The 7,145-nt window shown below is 44.8% G+C and overlaps 1 pseudogene; it reads left to right on the top strand.

The window, feature by feature from the left end:
* Positions 1-4,932: 4,932 nt before the first annotated feature.
* Positions 4,933-7,145, top strand: LOC137223881 (serine/threonine-protein phosphatase PP1-gamma catalytic subunit B-like; annotated as a pseudogene).

The raw sequence follows: 7,145 nt of genomic DNA, 5'->3' as shown, positions 1-7,145 counted from the left end.
GCACAGAAGACCTTATCTCTGCCCTCCCCCCTGAACCCCTTTCAAGGGGTGTTGAAAGTCAGTGGCTGCAGCAGCTCATGATTTCATCCTTGTAGAGCTCGATGGCAAGTGCCCATGGCAAGTGACAGTTTGTATTGACAATATCAAGGTGTACACATACAATATATGTTTACATATGAAAAACCACAATGAGGCACCACTGGATACCCACCGAATTTGTGAAGCTGGAAAAAACCATCATTTTAAATGCATGAAGGAGTTAGCAAGAAAGAAAAAAAGTATAAGAAATCTGCTGATGCCAAGGTCAAAACCAGATTCCAGAGGTGAGTGAGCCTTGAGGTTAATGAATAAAATGACAGAAGGAAAAAACGCGATCCTTGCTTTGGCCCTGGGTGGAGAGGTAAAAACCTCCTGGGAGTACTGTGGCCCTCTGGCAGCCCTCACGTGTCCATTCTCCCTTTAATTTACTCTCCTTAGGTTCTTGCTCTACAGCCCCCCAAATAACTCCTGCCTAGACCACCAAAGACCGCCACACTTCTAAAATCCACGAGTCATTTCCCAAGCTGAGCACACTTGATCTCTCACAGAACTTTTTTTATTGATGTGAAATTCACATAACATAAAATTAATCATTTTACAGTAAAATTCAATGGCATTTAATATTCACAACGTTGTGCAACCACCATCTCTGTCGAGTTTCAAGACATTTTCGTCACCCCAAAAGAAAACCCTATACCCAATCAACAGTCTCTCCCCACTCCCCTAACCCCTGGCAGCCACCAAATCTCCTCTTTGCCTTTATTGACTTACCTACTCCGGATATTTTGTGTATATGCAGTCAAGCCCTCTCCCACAATTTGATGCAGTTGATCACTTCCTCTTCCTTTCAACATTTTCTCCACGAGGCTCCCAGGATCCCCACACTTCCTGGTTTTCCTTAACCTGATCTCTGAACACTGGTGGGTCCAGGGCTTAGTCATGTACCTCTCCTTCTCTCTATCCCCACTCACTCCCTGGCTGATTCACCCAGTCGCATGGTTTTAGGTTCCATCCATGTTCTGATGACCCCAAGCTTTTCTCTCCAGCCAGGACTCTCCCCGGAACTCCAGACTCACACATCCCATTGCCTACCTGACATCTCCGCTCGGCATGTCATACTTGCCCTAATCAAGCCTGAGCTCCTGACCTTCCCCTCGCTCTGATTCATGTCGAGTCCTCCTTCCGGGTCCTCCAGCAGAAAACCTTGACGTTTTCATCCTTGACACTGCTCTTTCTTTCATACCCTACATTTGACCTGTCAGCAAAATCCTATGGGTTCTCTTCAAAACAGATCCAGAATCTGACCACTTCCATCACCTCCACAGCTATCATTCTGGGGCAGGCGATCTCCTTTTTCACTAGAATTATTGCAATCACCCGATAACTGTTGTCCTACTCCTGTCCTTGGACCCCTTCAATCCATTCTCAACACACCATCCAGACGAATGTATTAGTTAGGGTTCTCTAGAGAAACAGTATGTATGTATGTATGTATGTACGTCTGCATGTACGATAAGGATATGGAATTGGCTACGGACTCATGCAGTCATGAAGGCTTAGAAGTCTCGTGATCGGCTATCCGCAAGCTGAGACCCAGGAAAGCCAATGGTGTGGTTGCAGCCTGAAGGTCTGAGAACTAGGAGAGCCAATGGTGTGATTCCCAGCCTGAGCGCAGAAGACCAACGTCCCAGCCTAGACAGTCATGCAGAAACCGAATTCTCCCTTCTTCTGCCTTTTTGCTCTATTCAGGCCCTCATTGGATTGGTTGATACCCATCCACATTGGGGAGGGCAATCTGCTATACTCAATCTACTGATTCAAATGCTAATCTCATCTGGAAACATCCTCCCAGACACACTGAGAAGTAATGTTGAGCCAGCTATCTGGGCATGCCCAGATTCAGTCACGTGGACACATAAAATGTATATCACGTTGCTAAACGTGAGTTAAAGCAATTCTTTGCTGGAAACCTTCTAATGACTTCCTAACACTTTTAGCCTAAAATGCAGAATCCTCCACAGGGCCTAGAAGGACCCATATTATCTGACCCCTGCCTGTTTCTCCACCCTCACCTCCAGCCATTCTGCCCCTTCTGCTCTTACAGTCCTGGCCCCCTTTGCCCCTGATTTCCGGGTCCCTGCCCTCACACTCCCCTCTGGCTGGAGCACTCTTCCTCTCCCTTGCCCCATGTCCTCTGGGCTCACTCCTTTACCTCCTTCAACACTTTACAGAGGTGTCAGCTTTTCATTCAGCCTGCCTGACCATCCTATTGAAAATTGCGGTTTCCACCTGGAACACTGCCCCCTCCTTCCCTGCTTTGTATTCTCTCATAGCACTTACCACCATCTCATCTCAGCCAGAATTTGACATATTTTATCTGTCTTCTCTCATTAGAATATAAGATCCACAAGAACAGGGACCTTTGCTTTGGTCCCTTTTGTTTCTATCCCCAGCACCTGGATTTGTACTTAGCGCATAGTAAATGCTTAATAAATATTTGTTGAATCAATCGATGAATGAATTTTCCAAAAGCTAGTTTAAAGAAAGAAAAGGGGTTTGTACTGATCAAGAGAAAAATTCCTTATTGTTCATAGAAAGGAGAAAACTTTTAAGGATCCCACTTTCCCCAAGTCTCTGCCTTAGACATCTCACATGTATCCTTTTAAGAGAGGGGCATAGCCTTGGGAATTCAGTCCTAGACCTGCCTGCTCCTACCCACTGATAAGGTGGACATAAGACTCGTCACACCATGCGCGGGGGCTACAGGATTGAGTAGACTGAGGTATGTCCACATACCCAGACTTACTCACTAATTCACTAATTCATTCATTCCTCTAGCTTCCCTTGCAGGACTTACTACCTTGTTTGTAATTGTCAGTTTTCTTATCTATCTACACAGACTTTGAGCTCTTTGAGAGCAGACATTCTGTCTCCTTAATGCCTAGCTGTGCCTGGCACAGACTAGACAACTCAACAAAATGGAAAGAGTGGGTGAATGGAAAACAGTGGCCAGAGTGAAAGAAGGCCAGCAGCTGGGGAACTCACGAGGCTTGTCTTCAGAATGGGGGGGCACCTGTCTGGATGGAGCAGTGGGTACCTGTTGGGGGAATAACACTGGATGGGTGAAGCTAGGCACCGAGTCCCTGCTAGGCTGCTGCAGTTCCCTAATTAGGGGAGAACAGACCAGTCGGGAGGGACATGAGTTGAAACAAGCACACATTTATTTGACTGCCTCCTATGTGGCTTCACACAGCTACCCCACCTGCATTCAGATGACGGATCCCCAAATCACGATTAACAGCCAGTTTACGTGGGACTGATGTCAATGACCCAGGTGTGCGCCTTCCTGGGCCCCGTCACTAGACTCAGGCACGCTTCTCTCCTCCTCTGCCCTCCATGACTGGGGAGCCCCACCACTATCCCTCCTTCCTGAGACTCTCACCTCCTTCTCGGCCTCCTGAGGAGAGGGGACTGGGTTGGCCCTGCCCCTTGGCCACGCCACCAAAGTCACACCTGATTGCAAAGATGATGTCTCCCCTGAGGGGTGATGAAGACCCCTCCTCTCAGGCCTGAGGAACTCTACCAGGCTTTTTTATGCTTGCATGATGGAATGTCTCCAGCATTTCAGTAGAATGTTCCACCCCCATGCTTCTGGGGTCCTTGAAAACCAAGTAGGGGAACTACTTGAGGTGAGTTTTGGGAGGAAAGAGGTAGATTGGCCTTGTGGGTTAGGCAGGCTGCATGGGAGGGGTCCAGGAGGCCCATGGCAAGACCCCATGCCTTCATTTTGGATGGAACTAGGACTTAGGATGTGGATTATGGATGGAGAAGAATAAGCAGAAGGTCATGCAGGGGGAAACTCAGAGAGACATAAAAATCATACCTACCGTTTGTTATGCACCTGTCCTAGGTGCGAGGTACACAAGAGGAGGACAGATGTGGTCTATGCCTTCATGGAGGGGGGATGCACACTAAGTAACTAAACAAATAAAAATACATTATACGAATTATTATAAATTTGCATAATTATAATTGCACAAATTATAATCACACAAAATAAAATTGTATAATTATAAATATTATAAAGGAAAAGAATGAGGTATCGTGTGGAGCAGGACAGGACCTAGTGGACTCAGGGTGGCCAGGGAAACTTCCAGAGCGGGAGAATTTTATACCAAGATGTGAATGATGGGAAGGGACTGTCCGTGTGAATTGGGAATTGTGGGTGATGATGGGGTGGGGAATGTGTGGAGGGGAAATTTCCAAGGCAGTGGGAACATCAAGGCCTATGTTCTCGAGGGTGGGATGACTGGACACTGTGAGTCTGAGGGACAGCAGTTCCAGATGCAGCTGGCGAGGGCAGCCTGAGCCAGATCCTGCAGGGCCTTGTGGGCCACAGTAGGGAGGCTGGGTTTCATTTTATTTTATTTTATTTTTTTTGGCCCTGCCTGGCGGCATGTGGGATCTTAGTTCCCTTACCAGGGATGGAACTGTGCCCCCTATATCGGAAGTGCAGAGTCTTAACCAGTGGATCTCCAGGGAAATCCCCCAGGTTTCGTTTTACACACTGTTATTTGATGTGTTAATTTTAAAAGTATATAGATTATTGAATCATATAATTTTAAAATATTTTGATAACTGTATTTCAATATTCCCACTATAATTTCTTTTGTCATACTGTGCATATTATTTTATGGTTTAAAAACACAATTCTGCCTCATGGTTCCAGTGGGGAGAGAAAGAGGAAGCAGGGGGTGTGGGCGGTTAGGGGGGACCCACCAACAGTTTCTGCTACCACCGCCGGGGCCGCCTCTGTGCTCTTGGCTGTGGGAAAGGAGATGTGAATCCTGGGTGCAAGGCCGCACGTACGGGAGGGTGGGCCTTGGGACAGCGATGGCAGATACAAATAAACTCAACATCAGCAGCCTCATCCAATGGCTGTTGGAAGTTAGAGGGTCCAAGCTAGGCAAGAATGTCCAGCTACAAGATAATGAAATCAGAGGACTGTGCTTAAAGTCCCAAGAGATCTTTCTCAGTCAGCCCATCCTACGAGAACTTGAAGCACCGCTAAAAATAGTGGTGATACCGACAGGTAATACTATGATTTGCTTCGACTTTTGGAGTATGGTGGTTTCCCACCAGAAAGCAATTATCTATTTCTTGGAGACAGGGAGAAGCAGTCTTTGGAGAATATCTGCCTCTTATTGGCTAAAGAAAATCAAATATCCCAAGAATTTTTTTCTTCTCAGAGGAAACCACGAGTGTGTCAGTATCAATAGCATGTATGGATTTTTATGATGAATGTAAAAGAAGATACAACATTACACTATGGAAAACTTCCATAGACTGCTTTAACTGTTTACTGTTAGCAGCCGTTGTGGATGAGAAAACATTCTGCTGTCATGGAAGTTTGTCCCCAGGTCTTCAATCTATGGAGCAGATTCCGAGAACTGTGCGGCCAACTGATATACCAGATCAAGGTCTTCTTTGTGATCTTTTGTGGTCTGACCCAGGTAAAGATGTCTTAGGCTGGGGTGAAAATGACAGAGGAGTTGTCCTTCACATTTGGTGCCGAAGTGGTTGCCAAATTTCTCCATCAGCATAGTTTGGATCTTATATGTAGAGGCCATCAGGTGGTTGAAAATGGTATGAATTTTTTGCAAAGAGGCAGTTGGTCACTCTGTCTTCTGCAACTGATTATTGTGGAGACTTTGACAATGGAGGTGCCATGCTGAGTGTGGACAAAGCACTAATTTGTTCTTTTCAGATTTTAAAGCCTGCAGAGAAAAAGAAGCAGAATGCCAGGAGCCCCTTTAACACCTCCAAGGGGTATGATCACAAAGCAAGCAAAGAAACAGGTGTCATTTTGACACTGTTTAATTGGGACTTGCAACATATAGTATACGATCTTCACTTTTTAAATCGTAATGTATATTGGTCAGCTTTGCTCAAATAGTGTTTGTGGGCATGCTCCTTCCATTTTTGACTTAATGAATGATATTTGCTAATTATAACAGCAAATAAAAGACTCTCCACTCCCAAGAAATAAAATGTTTTGTTTTGTTTTTTAATTCTCTGGGTTTTCTTTGCAAACAATTTTAATGATGGTATTAAAGCAGTACACCCCAGGACAGTTTATCCTGTCTAGGGGGTAAGTGTGCAATTGATCTATTTTAAATTCGGTACAACCCAAGAATAATGCAAATTTGTTTTCTTTAGGATAAAAAGAGAGCCCTAGGGTGCTCAATCTGTACAGGTTATTGTCATAAAATGCATACTGTTGATGTGAACATATATTTTTAAAACTTTGTTTCAAAGGATTGCTTTTTTCTCTTACTGTCTTGTCATGTACAAACTAGTAACTTTCAACCTTGCCAGCATCACTGGTATGATGTATATTTAATTAAAGCACACTTTCCCCTACCATATACTTAAAATGATGATTAAAGCCATCACTTCATTTTACTTTATTTTTTTAAATAAATTTATTTATTTTATTTATTTATTTTTGGCTGCGTTGGGTCCTCCTTGCTGCACGTGGGCTTTCTGTAGTTGCGGGAGCAGGGGCTACTCTTCGTTGTGGTTCATGGGCTCTAGGCACACGGGCTTCAGGAGTTGTGGTACGCAGGCTCAGTAGTTGTGGCTCGCGGGCTCTAGAGCACAGGCTCAGTAGTTGTGGTGCACAGGCTTAGTTGCTCTGTGGCATGTGGGATCTTCCCGGACGAACCCATGTCCCCTGCATTGGCAGGCGGATTCTTAACCACTGCGCCACCAGGGAAGCCCCAGAGTCATTATTTTAAATGTTTGTTAACTCTTTCCTAAAGCCAAAGTTTCTGTTGAAATACGTATTGACACTCCTCTAAGTATAAGGTGGCTCGGTTGTGTACACATGCTGCCTTCCCGAGGATTCAAAAACAGGTTTTTGAGTTTGAATAGCGATTAGTAACATAGTGCTGCTTAAGCTATTAATGATTAAAGTTAATAATATTTTGTACAATTTCCACATAGCCTATTCATTAAATAACCTTTGTACCATTACATCAGGCCTGAACCCGTTCATTCAGAAAGCTTCAAATTAAAGAAACAATACTGTTCTTTATGAGTGA

Source organism: Pseudorca crassidens, chromosome 1, assembly GCF_039906515.1.
Source record: "Pseudorca crassidens isolate mPseCra1 chromosome 1, mPseCra1.hap1, whole genome shotgun sequence".
In the NCBI taxonomy this organism is placed as follows: domain Eukaryota; kingdom Metazoa; phylum Chordata; class Mammalia; order Artiodactyla; family Delphinidae; genus Pseudorca; species Pseudorca crassidens.
Note: the sequence above shows the minus strand (reverse complement) of the source record. Positions and strands in the feature narration are given on the sequence as shown.